This window comes from Magnolia sinica, chromosome 6, assembly GCF_029962835.1.
Source record: "Magnolia sinica isolate HGM2019 chromosome 6, MsV1, whole genome shotgun sequence".
NCBI classification, from domain to species: domain Eukaryota; kingdom Viridiplantae; phylum Streptophyta; class Magnoliopsida; order Magnoliales; family Magnoliaceae; genus Magnolia; species Magnolia sinica.
In genome coordinates this window covers 44,597,798-44,616,513 of record NC_080578.1, presented here as the reverse complement: position 1 = coordinate 44,616,513, position 18,716 = coordinate 44,597,798, and the positions used below count along the sequence as shown (strand labels likewise).

At 36.8% G+C, this 18,716-nt stretch overlaps 1 non-coding gene across 1 annotated transcript; it reads right to left on the bottom strand.

Annotated features, from left to right (window-relative positions):
- Positions 1-1,022: 1,022 nt before the first annotated feature.
- Positions 1,023-1,096, bottom strand: TRNAT-AGU (transfer RNA threonine (anticodon AGU)). Its single transcript has one exon. It is a non-coding gene; the product is annotated as a tRNA-Thr (tRNA).
- Between the last annotated feature and the right edge of the window lie 17,620 nt (positions 1,097-18,716).

Genomic DNA, 18,716 nt, shown 5'->3' with positions numbered 1-18,716 from the left:
TCGAACCGGTTTCTCTACGTAAAAGGTATCTTCCTGTAACTTGAGATCTTGCTAGCCAATCACATGAGAAGCATCCCTCGCATACATCCATAACATCGATACATGGAAAACATTATGCATACTAGCCAATTAAGGAGGTAGTGCAAGCCGACATGCTGTTACTCTAATTGCTCTAATATTTCAAATGGTCTGATAAAACATGGTGCGAGTTTTCCCTTGGTACCAAACCGCATCAATCCCTTCAAGAGAGAAACCTTCAAAAACACATGATCTCCTACTATGAACTCCAGATATCATCTTTTATTACTGGCATAGCTCCTTTGACAGCTCTGTACAGCTTGTAGTCATTTCCATATTTTCTTAAAAGGAAAGGCTCATTGGGAGGTTGAGAGATATGGGGAGAGTTAGAGAGATAAAAGGGAGATGGATTAGGAATAGAGATAACACAGGAGATTAATATTAGATAAGAGATTAGAGATTAGGTTTGGATGAGAGAGAGAGAGAGGGCGGAAGGGAGAGAGAGAGAGAGAGAGAGAGAGAGATATGAGATGAGATAAGAAATCTCTCTTAAATTCAAATTATTTTTTTTTACGAGTGTTACATATAGGGTGTGCAGTTACATTTTTTTTCTCTTTTGATGGAACATGCAATATGAAAGGAGCATAGGTAGACCGTTGGAGGTATGTTAACCTAAGAGAGTAAGAAAAAAAAAGTGAAAAGGAGAGAGAGAAAGAGAGGTAAGAAATAGAGAAAGGAGGAGGAGAAAAGTTTAGAAAATTTCTTCAATTCCCAAGTGAGTTATCCTTCACAAGAATTCTCAAATTATTCATTTATTTAGATGTTCCATCTTTATTTGATAATTAATTCAACTTTTTTTTTTTTTTTTTACACACGCACATGCACCACCGCACTCACGCTGGGTGGAATTTCACCACCCATGGATACTTGAACCCTTGACCGAGTGTTGAAACTCCTGAGAGTCTACCACCAGAGCAAGAGTAAGGATCCAAAATTTTATTTAATGCTTTCGTTGAGAGTCGAACTCAAGACCTCCCACTTACTAAACAGGTGCTCTAACCAACTGAGCTATGAAAGCTCTACATTAATTCAACTTTCATTCCGAGTATAGAGATAGTCTTTTGCTTTAGGAGTTACCTTTTATTTTGGACTTAATCTTTTGCATTAGGTCTAGCCCTTTTGCTTTGGGTTTAACTCTTTCGGTTTAGGAAAAGCCATTTTCTTTTCTTTCTTGATTCAGGGGCTTTCTATTGATTACCTTTATGTGATTCCCAAAGGTTTGGGTACAATCCTTGCATTGTTTATTTCCTTTAGAGCTGATTTTATTTTATTTTTGTTGATTGTCTTGAATTCTAAACTCTTTGTGTAAACTCCTTTCAAATCCGGACTCTTTTTTGTTTCCTTGAATTATGTTGTAATCTCTTATTCTTTGAATTTATTGATTGTTAAAATCCCTTGAATTATTGTTGAGTATGGATTTTCTGTTAAGTTGTTCATTCATAGTAATTACATACACCATGATTATAACGTGCTTAAACTTGAATTTGAATTGCATTGTGAATTCCTGGGAAATGATTTCATTCATCATGAAATACATTATATAACTGAAATTTAATATAGATTTGGAAACTGTGGATATTTTGAATTGAATTTTTGGGTTGGATGACAAATTGGTGAGCATGTGAGCATTTCCGTTTCAATGCATTGGTTAGATGAGCATGTAAGGATTGCAAAAGGTTTATAATGTCAGAATCGTGCGAGATCTGGTCACTCCATTTAATCAGTGAGTATTTATAGTTACTCATTTGTGTACATGTCAAGATTGCCATATTACCAGACCAGTTAGGTGAATATGTAAGGATTATAAAAGAGTCATAATGTCAAAGCTATGCAAGATCTTAGAAATTGAATTTAAATACATGCTTTGCCAAACTAGTTAGGTGAGCATATTGGAATTGCAAAAAAGTTCCTGATGTCAAAGGTATGTGAGTACGTGGAGAACTGGTTAATTGAATTTTTTATGGAATATAAAATTGCATCCATCATTGTATTCATGACATTATTGTCAATTCATGACATATTGTATGAATTTCACTCACAACATTACTTCTTTAAGACCTTATTTAGTCCTCATTTGTTATTCATCCATTTTCGTTTGGTATATATCTTGGAATTCAACTATGGATGATATAATCTCACTTAACTTCTACTTCATCCAATTTAATAACGGTTGCAAGTTTTTAGGAGTAAGGAGCAACAGAAACCAAGTATATAGACAATTATTTCTATTAAGGTATCGCCTCTAGTTTAGTTTGCTTTTTAAAATTTTCTTTTTGAATGATTGTAATAAGACAAGTAGGGAGAATCTCAAGTGAAAACTAATTATGGTAATGTTGGAGTTTAGATTTTAAAATTAAATTAAAATTTTAAGTTTTGTATATTGGTCAGGAAGATTATATAAATGATTTGGTTTGGATATGTGATTATTTAAATGTGAATGTGATGAATTAATACATGAAATATTAATTCATGCCTTAAAATTCATAATCAGGGTTAACATACTTGGATTCCGAATTTCAGAGTGTGACACTAAGACAGGCTTTGCATGATAGACAACCCACTTCGAAGGTGGGGCCCACACAATAAATGTATCAAATGTGGCCTCCACATGATGGGCAATGGACCTCAAATGGCCCTATAAAATGGATGACATACATTAGAGTCGGCCCCACATAATGGACAATCCACATCACAGGTCTATTCTTAATGATGAATGGCCCTCATCCAAGGTGGGCCTCACATGACGGATAATATACTTTAAAGGTTTAGTATATAAATGGATGGTCAACATCAAAGGCGGGCTTCACATGACTGGCATTCTATATCCAATGTTTGACACAATGGACAACCCACATCCCAAGTGAGAGGCATGAAGGGGCATGCTTGTTGAGATGGAAATGTCCCAATTAAATAATAATAATAATAATAATAATAACAATAATAATAATAAGTTTTGTTGGGCTAGGCATTTTGTTGAGATGGAAATTTATTCTGCATTGTGTCTTTTCTACTAGGGCTTAAAGACGAGCGGGTTGGGTTGGGTTGGGTTGGGTTGGGTCGGGTTGGTGCTCAACCCTAGCCCAAACTAAGGTTCTTATACCTCAATCCTAACCCAACCCAACCCAACCTCAGGTTGGGAATTCTCAACCCAAGCGAGCTTAGTCGGGTTGGTCAGGTGGATACGTGCTAATATTTTCATTATTACATTAGTCTATTGTATTTTCATACACGTCTTATTTTTTGTATCTCTAATTTTAATAATTATATATGTTTTTAATTTTTTTTTAATCATAAAGAACTTCATTTTTTTTCTAAACAAGCAAGCTAAAATATAGGATAACTACTTTTAAAGTTGTGTTGTGTAGCACGCAATCCATTTGGGGGAGAGAAATCTAGCAAATCTTCTTAACTTGAGTGTGGACCAATGAGACCTAACATCACCGTAATTTCCTATGCCTCCGACACTAGCAATCCACACTCAATTATCATTTATTAATTAGTAACTTATATATTAATTGGGTTTAGGTTGGGTCGGGCAACCCAAGACATTAACCCGAGCCGGACCGAAGTTTTATCGGGCTGGTGTTTGTATATCCCATGCCTGAGATCGGACTCGCCTGCCCGAGCCCAACCCAATGCCCAGTCGGTGGGGTTGAAACCGCCCAACTTTCAGCCCTGGTTTCTACATTGTGCCTTCCATGGTAGGGCTAATAATATGGGTGGTCCAGATTGACCAGCCCTTTGATCACATGTACGGTGGAGCGGCCACCGACTAGTGGTCCATTGTGTTGCGGGCAAGAGTTACCCTCGAATGTAACTGGGACATCCGAGCGGTGCATAAGGTAGGCCGCACCGTGTAGCGAACTGGCCGAAAGCTCATGCCCGTCCATTCATTAGGGTACTTGCATGTGTACGTTGAATCTGAGCCGTTGGCCTGTGTGGCTACATTGAGTGGTACCTGGTGAAAGTGGCGGTGTGTTTAGCAGAAGCTTCTATTTTCTCTAATATTTTAGTCCATATAAATCACATGGCGTTTGGCATTATTATATATTAATGACAATTTACTATTATCGCAGGGGATCATCAATCGTCCAATTTAACTGGGCCCACCTGCACGAAATCGGCATGAACTGATTCGTTCAGCGTGTGGGCCAGAGATAGATTTTCCGTAGCACAAAACTCTTTCTGATCAGATTATCCTAACAATCTGATGGGTGGCTTTCAGATAGATAATTGAAAAGAATAAAGCAGCTAGTCCACATCCAACGGCTAAAAGTCCTCCAAACCCAACACATCTATTACTTTAGCTCGAATCCACGGCATTTTACACTAGATGAACGGTCCATATCGCCCGAACATCATGTCAGTGGGTCCACCAGTTCACGGTTCCGGGCGTGGCTTCGGTGGATCCCTGACTGTGCGCCCTGCCGTGATGTATGTGACTTACATCCACGCCGTCCATCCGTCTTGAAAGTTCATTTTAGAGAATGATTACGAAAATACAGAAGATCTAAATCTTAGGTGGACCACACCACAGGAAACAATGGTGATTGAATACCCACCATTAAAAACTTCTCGGGGGCCACCAGAATGTTTATTTACCATCCAACCTGTTGATAAGATCACAATGACCTGGATGAAGGGATCACCCAAATATCAGCTTGATCCAGAATTTCTGTGGCCTTTAAGAAGTTTTTAATGGTCAAACACAACTCTTTCCTATGGTGTGGTCCATTTGAGATTTGGATTTGCTTGATTTTGTGGACCATGCCCTAAAATGATCTGTCAAAATAGATGTACGGTGTAGATCTAGGGTACATACATCAAGACAGGGCTCCCCAGTCAGCGATCCACCGACCTCAATAGATCCGGGGATCCACCGAAGCCGTGCCCACGGCTCCATCCAGTGGTCGCATTCCCACCAGAAGATGCTGACGATGACATTCACCTTTTACAGTAAATCCGGTCACTAATAATTTGCTATTCATCCTCATGGTCTAAAATCTAGTCTAAACTAAAATACCAAAAGTATCAGAGTGGGACATTTCATCTTTATCTCCAATTTTGACACGTGTACACCTTCAAAAGTTACAAAGCATAGTGTCCCTTGCTTTTGTATTAGCTTTAACAAACACAATAAGACAATTGGCATATTAAATGATGTTACTATACTGTATTCAAATGCTATCAGCGTGGGCATCTATCTCATCATCCCCCTCCCAAAAACACAAATAAAAATAAATAATTAATTAATTAAAGGAAAGAATGAAATTCCACCGTGAGAAAGCATCAACTGATTTCTGTTACTGTAAAATACATAATTCGTACGGAGGAGATTTGTTCTGGCTGTGCCGTTGGATTGACACGCCTGTCGCAGATCCCGGCCACTCATCAGGTGGTGTATTCTGTGAGAATTTGCTGGACCGAAAAATAATATTAGCCTGCTGATCAAGCAGATCACACTTGCACGAGAAAAATGAATGGTTAGAAAACCATACATGCTTAGCAATGGTTCGGTGACCTGGACAACTGAGTCTGGCTCTCAAGATGGATTGACCGTGCCCATAAAATCTATCATTTCTTTCTGGACAATTTCTCCATGTTAGATAGATACCTAAAAATGAGGTTTCTTATTTTATGTAACGGTAATTATCTTTGTTATCGTTGGAACCTGATCCAACAAACGTGATCAAATGCTGAGGTGCACTCACCCATGTACCTATTATGAAATAGAAAGATGTACACAACAGGGGAAGCTAATGATGGCCATAAATCATCCGATGCCTAAGTTAAACTGGTAGACTCATATTAAAGGCTTGAGCTTGGATTTTATTCTCTTACCTCTCTTCAATTGCAGTGGCTACTCGTAATAGGGTTCTTATGCAATTTCAAGACCTTAATATCTCCACAGGATCTACTAGATTCACTTGAGAGTCCTTATTTGGATGTGAATCTACTCCTAAAAATATCATCAAGCCCGCCATAGTCGGCGTGATATTCAAGTTGGATCGTTCTGAATCTTTCCTTTCCCGGTCTGAGGCAGTATTCTCTCTGGATTTCCCACTCCTCTGGCTATACTCGATTTGGTCAACTCGGGAGATGATTCTAGCCCCCATTGAGTTCTGTCCTCAAACAACTCAGCTCAAGGTTGGCTCAAGGCTCATCACTTCGTCGGGAGAGTCACTTGTTTTATCTTCCGAACTTCTTTCCTCCATTAGCTTGAGACAGAAGCTCGTCTTGGTCCTCTAGTCGCTTCAACTTTGAGACACTTCTCTTGTTATTTGTTATACTTCCTCTAGTCGTCCAAGCTCGGTCTGCACGTGCTTAGGAAGTAAGATCTTGATCTAGTCTAAAAGTGGGGGAATTAAAATTTAAATTTCAAGCAGCCTGGCCTTTTTCAAATTTTAAAATGAGCCCCAGTTTGTCGTTTTGGTGGAGAGGCGGGAGCTGAAAAGTCGGTGCCTGATGCGAAAGTCGAAAAGGCATGATTACTGTTGCGGGATACAAGGGAACTTACATTGATGGCAGATCGTCGTACAGATCTTGGACGAACCACGAGTTAACACTGTCATTCGACTTGTCATGTTATCGCTCGAGCAAATCCCTGCCACATGGAGGGGTGCTCTAGTTGAAGCGTCACCTTGGGCTCCCCTGCAGACACGTGGCACTATTCAAGAGTAAATACGTTATCAGGGAAGTTCTATAAATACCCCAATCCCCATCCTTCCTTTCATTTGTTTGCTTCAAGAAGTCCGAGCTCTACCTGCTTGTGTCTGGTCTCACCTCGGCCGAATAGTTTCTGGAGTCCCCATGCTAGAGCACTTTTTCAATACGCCAAACCTTTGTTTTTCTCTTCCTCCCTTCTTCTTCCCTCTCTCCCTGATGTCTTTCAGGGAGGATTTTGAGGCGGCCAAGATCTTTGATTATCTCCAAGAGGAGTCAGTGAACGGAGTGTCCGATTTTAAGTCCATGCCCATCGTTGAGCCCTCCGAGTCGGATCCCTTGGGGCATGCTCCCCCTTTTATGGAGTCCGGTTGCCAGAGATCCATTTCTCCGACCAGGATGGCACCACTAGTCGAGGCAGCCTCCCGGTCTTATAACAACCTAGTTCTTTCTGCTGACACTTTTATGTCGAGGCTGAGTGTAGACAACCTACACTCCCTCAGGTCAGAGTTCTGAAGGACTTCAACTCCTCCGAGCTAGGGAAATTCCTAGTCGACCTCCCAAGGGGGAGGTCACCTTATAGTCCCCCTTTTTTACTTGTGGCCTTTGTCTGCCTCTTTACCCCTTGGTGAGATAGGTCTTGTGTCATCTTTGAGTGTGCTCAAGTAGTTAAATTGAATTGTCTGGCGGGCCATCTTTGGCTGCTACATCTTATGGCAGTTGGTCGAAAATTTTAAGCTTACAGTGAATGAGCCTCTCTACTTGTATCAAACTAAGAGCAGCTTAAGCTCGCATGGTTGGTACTATTTTTCTTCCTGGTCGAGCAATGGTTAGGCTATTATTACCAACAACCCTTTCGTAAAAAAGGGCTGGAAAGTGGTTTTTCGAGTCGAGGGAGTGGGAGGCTTCATTGGCGGATTTAGAGGGTTTGAAGTCTCTGGTTCCAACATCCTTCACCCTGCCAAGTCGGAAAGACACTAAGCTACTTCACGTGTACTTTATTAATTAATTTATTTTTATTTTTGCAGACGTGGTTCTTTTCTTAGCATCCTTTCCCCGATCATAGCTCAGCCTGTCTGTATACCACCAACACCAGATAAAGATCGCTCGGGAGCAACTTGCAGAGCAGAGGGATCATTGAAAGCCAGTTACTCCTATACTCATTCATCAGTTCGACTTCACTCTTGTTGGTGAGTTTTGTAATTTCTTGGCTACTTGCTCAATTGCCTTAAGGTTGCATTCTTACTTGTTTTTGTTTTTCACTCTTATTTCTTACAAAGATGTCAGGTCGCCCACAGCCGAAGAAGATGAAGATGCAGGATGCGGCAAAGATGGAGCGACTGAAGGCTTCCGCTAAGAAGGCGGAGTCAGCGATTGTAGCTCAGCCCTCTCTTGTCAGCGCTCCTCTAGCTAGGCTTGCTGCTATTATAATAGAACAACTAGTGGCCGAGGTGGCCACTAAGGCTACTTCCCCAGCCGCCTAGGCAAAGGTCGAAGCTGTTAATGCTCCCACGAAGGGCAAGACAGCAGTTGGGGGCAATGTGGCTACTGCGCCATGTAAATGCTATATTGTAAATCTAACATCCAGTGTTGTCAAATTTTGTTGTGCCAAATCATTTAGAATATATATCATGTATTGATGAGATGAATTGATCGACTTCATGCATTTTAAAGTTGTACAAGTCTTCATTAAACTTCTCTATGTATTCAAGTTAAAGAAGCATTGTCGACGTTTAAGATTTCAAGCTCAAGTACAAGTACAAGTTTAAGGCTCAAGTTTGAGTATAATCTTTAAGATCAGTACCTTAAACAAACTCAAGAACTAAAGTCTTTACTCAAGCTCAAGTTCAAGATTTGAAAACAAGCTTCAAGCATTTCAAGTGAATGAATTAACAGAGCGAACGATGTTTCAATTGCTCAAACTCACAAACAAGGTATGGATGACCCTAGATTGACCATAAGTTAGGTCATATTCATTGCATATGCTATGTGGGTCATTTCCTAAGTTTGTAGGTCATTTCCTCAACTAGTCCTAGTCTTTGTTCGACTAGTCCAAGCTTTGGCTCGACCAGTCCAAGATTTGTTGTAAATTTTTAGAATTTTCTGTTAGACCATCGTCCAGTCAAGTGAACAGTGGTCGACCAGTCGTGCAGGCTCGACTCAAAGTCCAGCAAGGTTTTTTGGTCCCACTCGACCAGTCGAGTAGGCCACTTGACCAGTCGAGTAACGACCTTATCTTATCGCGCCAGAAATTTTAAAAATTGGTTGATCCTTCAACCCGTCAAACCAAACCTTAGACCAGTCAAGAGAATAGTATTTTCACCAATAAATAGAGGACGAATATAAGAGTTTTTCATTCATTAATTCCAAGTTATATCAAACCATCACTCTGAGAGATAAGTTCATACGTTTCTTAAGCTATATTGTGTTCATTTTAAATTCCCTTAAATAGCTTTTTGTATTTGATTTTGTGATCTCCATTCAACTCTATTTCACTAAAGAAAGGAATTGTGATTTTGTCCTCTTTGAGATCAAAATCAAATCAAGCTAGCCCATGTTGAATTAATATAAAAATCATTTAGATCTAGAACCTTTCCTTTGTGAGACTGGACATTGAACATCTTCGTCTACATCGGATTAGTTCTACCGGGCTTCATTAGAAGGAGAATTTTCAGATAAGTACCATTTAAATTTTGTGTATCTTGTGTGGTTTGTGAGGTTGTGTAAGGAAAATCTCATTTTTAGTTTTGTCTGAGGTAATCCAACAAATCTCAGAGTATAGGGTTTTTGTAATTGTGTAAGCTATCTAAAGACACAATTGTGAATGTTTTAAGGTGAACCTTGGAAAACCTTTTTCATAGTGAAAATCAATATCTCGTGGGTATGAATATTGGGAGTGGAGTAGTTGTGTGGCTGTTTTTCAAACAGTTGGTGTACACAAAAATGAACTACTATAATTCCTGGAGTTGTGGTAGATGATTGGATTTGTTTATGTGTGTGAATGTTGTAATTTACTTTATGCACTTGTGGTGAATGGTAAAATTTCCTTTTATACACATGTGGTGAATGCTGTAATAATTTAGATTATTTCTTTTACCTCCTTCTAAGTTTGAGTTTTTGATACTTACAAACGTTCTAGAAATCATGTTGTCGTACCATAAGCCTTTGGTTTTTGGTGTAAAGTCGTCCTTAGAACTCAGTTTGTATCAACCTCTCAGTACTTGTGCTTTTGAGGTTGCTCTTTATTTATGCTATCAATTATTATATATCTTTGTTATTCCGCATTTATTTTTTAATTTGGTGTAGTCCTATTCACCCTCCCTCTAGGACTTTAAGCTTAGCCTTTTCAAGTGGTATCAAAGTCTAATAGCTCTTTTTTATTATTTGGATTCATTTCTTGAGCTAACTGATTTGAGCTTATAAGATGTCAAATTTTTATAGCCTCTCGATTACTAGGCCTCCACCTTTTGATGGCTCCAATTATGCCTATTGGAAAGCCAGAATGAGGATATTTTTTAGGTCCATAGATGAGAGTGTGTGGCAAGCCACAGTGACTAGATGGAACTCACCCACAACTAAAGTTCTAGGCACTGATGGAATAAAATCTGTTAAAGTTACGCCTTATTTTTCATGGACCACACTTCAAAAAAATGGGAGTGGTGCCAATGCAAAGGCTTTAAATGTAATCACTTACACACTATCACCAGATGAATTCAAAAGAATTATATCTTGTGATACTACAAAGCAAGCCTGGGACATTTTAGAAATGACACACGAGGGTACGACTATAGTCAAGAAATCTAAACTTCAAATACTCACCACTCGGTTTAAGGAGATACATATGAAAGAAAGTGAAACTTTCATGGACTTCTATACTAAGTTAAATGACATAGTCAACTCTATGTGGAGTCCTGGTGATAGGATCCCAGAAAGTAAAGTCTGTGTAAAGATACTACGCTCATTGCTTGAAAGGTTCAATTCAAATGTCACTGCCATTCAGGAACTTTGTGATACAGATAATATGAGGGTTGAAGAGCTTGTTGGTTCTTTGCAAACCTACGAGTTAAATTTTAAGGCTCCTAAAGGTAAGTTCATAGCCCTTAAGTCTTCTAAAAATATTTCTCAAGATAATTCTAATTGTGAAAATTCTGAAGATGATATAGCACTATTAGCCAGGAAGTTTTATAAAATTTTCAAAAGCGAAAAGAGGGTTGATTTTCAAAAACCTTCTGAAAAGAAAAGGACTAGATCTCAAAATTGGAAATCTATTAAAGACAGTTAATGCTTCAACTGGCATGAATATGAGCATCTGACAAACAAATGTCCAAAGAGGGACAAACATAAGAAAGGTATGTTAACTACATAGGATGAGTCATCTTCCTCTGAAGCTTCTTCTAAGTCAAATGATTTTGAACCCGAGTCTACTAATGAGGTCAGGGCCTTAATGACTCTAGCCAAAGTCGCTTCCTCAGATAGTTGTAATTCAACTTATGATAAAAATCTGAGAAGTGACCTTGAAAATGATGATGATTTACAAGATGCCTATAATGACGTATACAAGGAAAGTTGCAAGATAGCTGTAAAACTAAAACTTCAAAAGGAAAAGTTTTTAAAGTTAAAAGAAGACTTTGATAATTTAGTTTTAGAAAAATCGCATCTTTCTGATTATTTTGAAAAAGTTAAGTGTGATTTAGATTTCTAAACATCACAAGTTGAAAACCTTAAATCAAAAAATGAAAAACTAAAACTAGAAGTCTCTTCTCTCTTGAGTTTGAAGGACACTTGGAGGTATACCCAGGGTGATCTTAAGCTAGAAAGATTGCTAACCGGATCAAGAAAATGTGGTGATAGATCTGTTCTGGGCTACGATAAGAATACACCTCGTAAAAGTAAGTTCACTCCTCTTAAGTTTATTAAAGGGGAGTCCTCTAACTCAAAAGGAAAAAGTCTGAATCAAATAAATTTCAAAAATCCTAAAACTTTTCAGGCTATGAAACCTAAAAGTAACCATATCAATCATAAAAATTAGAATCATAACCCCTTAACTGAGAAAATTGTATTTACTCAAGGAGGTTCTAAAATCTAACTTGAATGGTAGAATATATAACAACTACAAGCGTAGAAAAACCAACCATGCTCCAAAATCCAAAACAATAATGAAATGGGTCCTTAAGGTTGCTTGTCTGGTTGCCCACACCGCTTTCAAGGCTTCGAGCCAATTAAAGTGGTACCTAGACAGTAGTTGTTCTAGACACATGACAGGTGACAAAGATTTTTTTCACCAATCTTAAGCATAATCTCGGTGATGGTAGCAACTGCAGAATTGTTGGCCAAGGTACGATTCAACTCTTTAATCTTCTTCCATTTGAGAATGGTTTGTTTGTAGAGGGTCTTAAGCATAATCTCTTAAGCATTTTTCAAATTTGTGATAATAAATATAGCGTCAAATTCACCAACCAAGGGTGTGAGATTTCTAATGAGAATGGTTCTATGATATTAACTGGTCGCAGAACATCTGAGAACTGCTATATAGTCATTAATTCAAGCTCGTCTAAGTTATCGTGTTAGATGGTCCAAACCAATGAGACTGATCTATGGCATAAATGCCTAGGATATGTACACTACCGTAATCTTTATAAACTGAGCAAAGGTGAAGTAATAAGAGGTCTACCCAAGTTAAAGAAAATGGATAAAATTTGTGGCGAATGCCAGGTTGGGAAACAAACTAGGAGTGCTCACAAGAAAGTGAACTCCAGTGCAACATCCAAACTCCTTGAACTCCTCCACATGGATCTTGTTGTACTTACTAGAATGGAGAGTCGAGGTAATAAGAAATATATTTTGGTAATAGTAGATGATTTTACCAGGTATACATGGGTAGTTTTCATGAGAGAGAAATTTGAAACTCTCGATGAAGTGAAAAGGATACTCAAGCATATCCAAACTGAGATAGAATCACATGTCTCTAAAACCCATAGTGATCATGGTTCTGAATTTGACAATAGCAGTTTTAAGAAGTTCTATAGCGATCATGGTATATCGCATGAGTTTTCTGCTCCTAAGACACCTTAACAGAATGGGGTTGTTGAAAAAAAAAATCATGTGCTTCAAGAGATGGCTAATATGATGTTAAATAGCATGAAACTTCCTAAAAATCTTTAGAATGAAGCAGTGAACATGGCTTATTATATTATTAACCGTGTTTATACTAGAAAGTCAAATAATAAGACTACATACGAACTATGGTTCAATAAGAAGCCTACTATCAAATACTATCGAGTTTTTAACGACAAGTGTTTTATTCTGCGAGACTGAAAAAATCTAGAAAAATTCGACACTAAAAGTGACAAAGGGGTTTTTCTAGGGTATACGCTAAACAGTCGAGCATATCATGTTCTCAACAAGAGGACTGGTGTAATTCAGGAATCCATTAATGTGGTTATAGATGATCACCTGAATACACCTATCTCAAGTTCAGTTGATGAAGTCTCTTTGTTTGATAAACCAGACTCTTCATCCAATCAAAATGACACTGAACTGCAGTCAATTAAAGACCATCTAACTGATCAAATACTTGGGAACCCTCTCACTAGTGTGTGCACTTGTAAACAATTATAAAACATTTGTAATTATGTGTGCTTCACATCCCTGATTGAGCCGACAAACGTAAAAGAAGCGCTTGCTGATGAAAATTGGATAGTAGCTATGCAAGATAAACTTAATCAATTCGTAAGGAATGATGTGTGGTACTCAGTTCCTAGACCTAATGATAAACATATTATTGGAACTAAATAGATCTTTAAAAATAAGTCTGATGAATTAGGTAACATTATAAGAAACAAGGCTAGACTGGTTGTACAAGGGTACACTCAGATAGAAGGCATCGATTATGATGAACCTTTGCCCTAATAGCTCGTCTTAAATCATCACACTATTTATATCACTACGCCAAAATCGTGGACGATTTGCGACACATTTTTGTGATGGACTTCGTTCGTCGCAAAAATTTCTTGGTTTAATGACGGATTAATCCATCACAAACGGAAAAAGTCCGTCACCACTCCCATCTTTCTCGAAAATTTATAGTTCAAACGTCGCAGAATTACACAACGAACCAAAATCCGTCACTAAAATCTGGTTTACGACGGATTTACGACTGATTTTGGTCTATTGTAAATTAGCGATGGACGAAATTCGTCACAAATATTGATTTTACATCGGAATCTGATCAGTTGCAAATTCCCGCCCAAAATACTAGTTGGCAACGGTTTTTAGTTGCTTTTGCGACGGATCGTGTTTCGTCGTAAAAGGTCTTTTGCCCTAAACATTAATTTTTTTCACTTTTTTTAGAATATGGTGGGAAAATATGATTTTATATTGTCTAATAATTGTTTTTAATAGAATTTCAGTGGTTTAATTGTACATATTGGTATATAAGATTATTTTTTAACAATTGATTGAATGCATATATATATATATATATATATATATATATATATATATATATATATATATATATATATATATATATTATCTTTATAACAAATGAGTGGAAATTATTATTTTTTTATAATTTAAAACTAATATTTAAATGATTTGAAATATCACATGAAAAAGAATATTGAGAAGTTTAAAAATTTTAATAATGTTAGAGAAAAAAAATGAGATTTTGAAAAAATAAAAATCGTGATTTAATAAAAATATATTTTGTGGGGGAAAAAAAAAAGAATATTGAATAAAGTTGATAAATTTGAAAAAAAAAAAAAAGTATTTGATTTTGAGAAAAAAATAATATCCTAAAAAATAAAAATAAAAATATTTTAAAAAATGTGAAAATTTTTACAATGTTGAAAAATGAAAATATTTTTAAAAAGAAAATAAGAGTTTGTATTTTGAAAAATAAAATAAAATAAAATTGAGAAGTTCAATAAAAATTAACAAGTTCGAATAAAATGCTTTTTAAAAAAAATGGAGCAGTTAAAATGAATTGAAAATTTTAAAATAAAACGATATTGAAAAATAGATACTTTATGAAAAAACAAACATTTTGAAATGAAAAATAAATAAGTTGAAAAATTTTGTGATTTTGAAAAAATAATTGAAAATGTTCAAATTTTGAAATTAAAAGAAAAAAAAAAAGATAAGTTCAGATTTTAAATATATATATATATATATATATATATATATATATATATATATATATATATATATATATATATATATATAAATTTTTTTAAAAAAGTTAAAACTTAAACCCTACTCTACCTGTTCGCCCCTTTCTTACCATTTTTGGGAAAAAGATTAAAAATTGTGAAAATTTAAGATATTTTTTAAAAAAAATTCAAAATTTGTATTTTAATTTATTTTTTGAAATATTTTATAATAAAAATGATATTTTGTTAAAAGTTTTCATAGAAAAATTAAGAGTAAAAAAATATACATTTTGAAAAAAAATGTTATTTTGAAATGGAAATTGAAATTTATCTGTAAAAAAAAATTAATAAATTATTAAGCACCTCCACTAATTGAACATTTAACCATTTTTGGACAATCGAATTAGTTCAAATTGAAGAGTAAATAACTTCAAATGTTTAAATTAAATTTCACTCAAACTATTGATCAATCTTGTATGCCCAATATCTTTCTCATATGTAGCTAGCTTGATTAGGGCAAGTAACTAGTCAAATTGAAGGTATTGAACAGTAAAATAGAGTGAATGGACTAGACATATAAAATGGGCTAAATATTATTTTCAAAATTGTGACCCAACTTATTGACCTCATGTGAACCTAAGAATTGGTGTTAATAAGTTTTGTGGGCCCCATCATGATGTGTGTCGAACATCAACACCGTGCATTTGATGTATCTCCTTATGAGATATCTCAAAAATCATCCGTAAATGAAACTCAGGTGGGCCATACCATCTAAAACCATGTCAAGACATCTTTAAAAATATAAAAGCACTTGGTGGGGCCCACATGAGTTTTGGATGCGGCTAAAACTTGGTCTGACCTCTCATCCAAGTGGGACACACATAATGAGTGGGTTGGATATGTGAATCACATTAAGGAAGGCCCAATATATGATTATGAATATTTGCAGGAAACTCCTCTACATTTAGGTGAGTTACTCATTACCCTTACCAGAGTAAACTCTGTGGGGTCCACCATTATTTATTTATTTTATCCACTCCATTTATCCATGTTAAAAGATAATTTGAGGTCTAAAGAACAAAAAGGAAGTATATCCAAAGCTCAAGTGGACTACACCACAAGAAATAGTGTGATTGAACCTCTACCATTGAAAAATTCTTAGAGGCCATAGAAGTTTTGGATCAAGCTGATGTTTGTGTTTTCTCTTCATTCATATCTATTTGATATTATGAACATGTTGGATGGAAAATAAACGTTACTCTAAGCCCAAGGAAGATATCAAAGGTGGAAATCATTATTCCACATTGTTTCGTGTGGCATAGTCCACTTGAGTTTTGGATTTACTGAAAATTTGGAATCAACCCACACCATTCATCCATTTTTCAAAATCATTTTAGAGAATTATTCAAAAAATGAATCATATCCAAAGATTAAATGGACCACACCACAAATACCAGTATGGATGGGAATGGATTGCCTACTCCCCTGCCACCCACCCAGTGTGTAACACCCCGGATTTCGAGGGTCTAGCAAAGCTCAACTCCCGAGATCTAGCACCTCACTTATGCAATATGGATAATGATGTTTAAATGTTGTCCATATTAATGTATTAAACATGAGTAGGATTATACTAAAACAGCATATCATACTCCAGTTATAATTAAATTAAGCAAGCAGAAGACTGAAATATATGTATAAAAATAAGTAAGTGATTCACGGCCTCCAGATTATGATGATGTAACAGGGTTTAATATATATAAGGTTTGTGTCAAAATATACAAAATATCAAAATGTAGGTGTCCAAGTAATCCATGTGTCCCTGTAATCCCATCAAATCAGCACAAGGTCTACATAAACCCGCCTGATAACTGAACATAGGAGAATTCCTCCTCCTCATTTATGAAGTCCAACTCAGCCGCATAGACCCCATTGTCACTGCATCTACAACAGAGTCTAATTGGAGTTTTAAAACATCATCCCAGGGTGGGAGTGAGTGATCAACTTAGTGGTACTATAAGGCAAATGTTAACATGTTATCAAGTCAATCAAGCAGTAATGATAAGGCAGTACAACAATCATATCCTAAATACTCTTGTTAATGCAGGGATGGTAGTAATGATGCATGCCCTCGCACGAAGCTCCCTCACAAGCGACTTTGACAACCAAGTTCACGCATGACAACCTCCCTAAAGTGCAACTTCCTCACCAAAGCACATGCAATGCGGTGCATGGTCGTGTTAGCTGAGTACTTAATTAAGCTTATTCATACAGCAGGTTCGGGAAGCTAAGGTACCTCCCTTTATATCATTAAACCAAACGAAGATCCATCTAGGGTCCTCAATCCTAGTTAACCACATACGATAGGCAAGTTGTAGGGAATCATTCCTAATGAAAAACAGTGGATAGGCAAATTCAAAAGTTTATACTCATGGTCACTATAGGGAGGCTCATCACCTCAGCGTAGACCAACAGCTCGAACACGATGTCTCATACCACCATATCCAACTCACGAGTTTAGGTTGCTCACTGGTCACTACGGGGAGGCTCGTCACCCCAGCGTGGGCCGACAGCTCGACCACGGTGTCCAATACCACCATACCCAGCTCATGAGTCTTAGTGGATCATTGTACCATGGTTGAAACAAGCTTTTACATTGGTAAGTGGTACCTTAGATTTAAGCAGTGATGTCCATACATGGAAAACACACAATAGGCCAATCGGCTTATTTGGTAAGTTCGATTGGTACAAGCACACGTAGACTTAATCGTCATAGAGTGCATGAGCACCCCTTGTGGCCTAACCACTATCGACAATCTTCGTACGACTCGGATTCGTAGAGTTATCCAATGTGGCAAGACTAATTCAGCCATCTATATAAGGATTATTACCGATTGCCTAGGCCACGTTGTAGCCCCAATCTTACTCAGATGTAGCAATTAAGTACATGAGATAACCAATTTAGTATTTAACAACCAATCCAAGTGAAAATTCTCATTTAAGCATTTCATCAAACACATCGAACATATTACCAAACACTTGCATTTTATCCATAAATCACGTAGTGGCAATTATGGTTACGAGAAAGAAACTATGCACATGATTAAGATAATTGATAATCCTATCTTAGTACACTTAATAAATACAATTCATCAACATTTTCTCATTCAGACATTTCATCAAACACCTAAGTTACACTTCACCATATACATAGACTAGATTAGTTATGACATATATTATGGCAATTCCTTATACAAAGAGATCATAGTGCATACGACAAGCATGTATCCTAGATTAACAGTCATGGCAAGCACAAATCTCAATTTCTTGTTCATTCAAACATTTCAACAAACACATAGGATGCATCTTGTATTCAACATAGTTCACCCATGTATAGTATATCGAAAACGTCGTATATAAGGCAATATGGCAGCAATGAAGTCAGACATAAATCATTAGCTAACATTGCGCATTGAAACCATAACCTAAACGTTTATAGTCCGTACCTTTTGTCGGAATACTCAATTCGGACTCGGTTCGAATCCTACGTTCCCGAATATAGAACAACGAGTACCTAAATCACGAAATCCATTAACTAGGTTGACAAACGACTATTCTAGATCTTAACTATGGCGTTAGTTTGGATTTCTTACCCAAATCATAGCCGAGACTGATTGTGTAGCGAAAATGAGAGGTGATACAGTACGTGGAGTAGCGAGGAAGAATCACAGCAACAAACTCCCAAACTTTGCCTTCTCTCCTCACTCTTTTCTCTTCTTTTCTCTCTTCTCTCTCTTAGGGTTAGAGAAATTCGTATGAAATGGA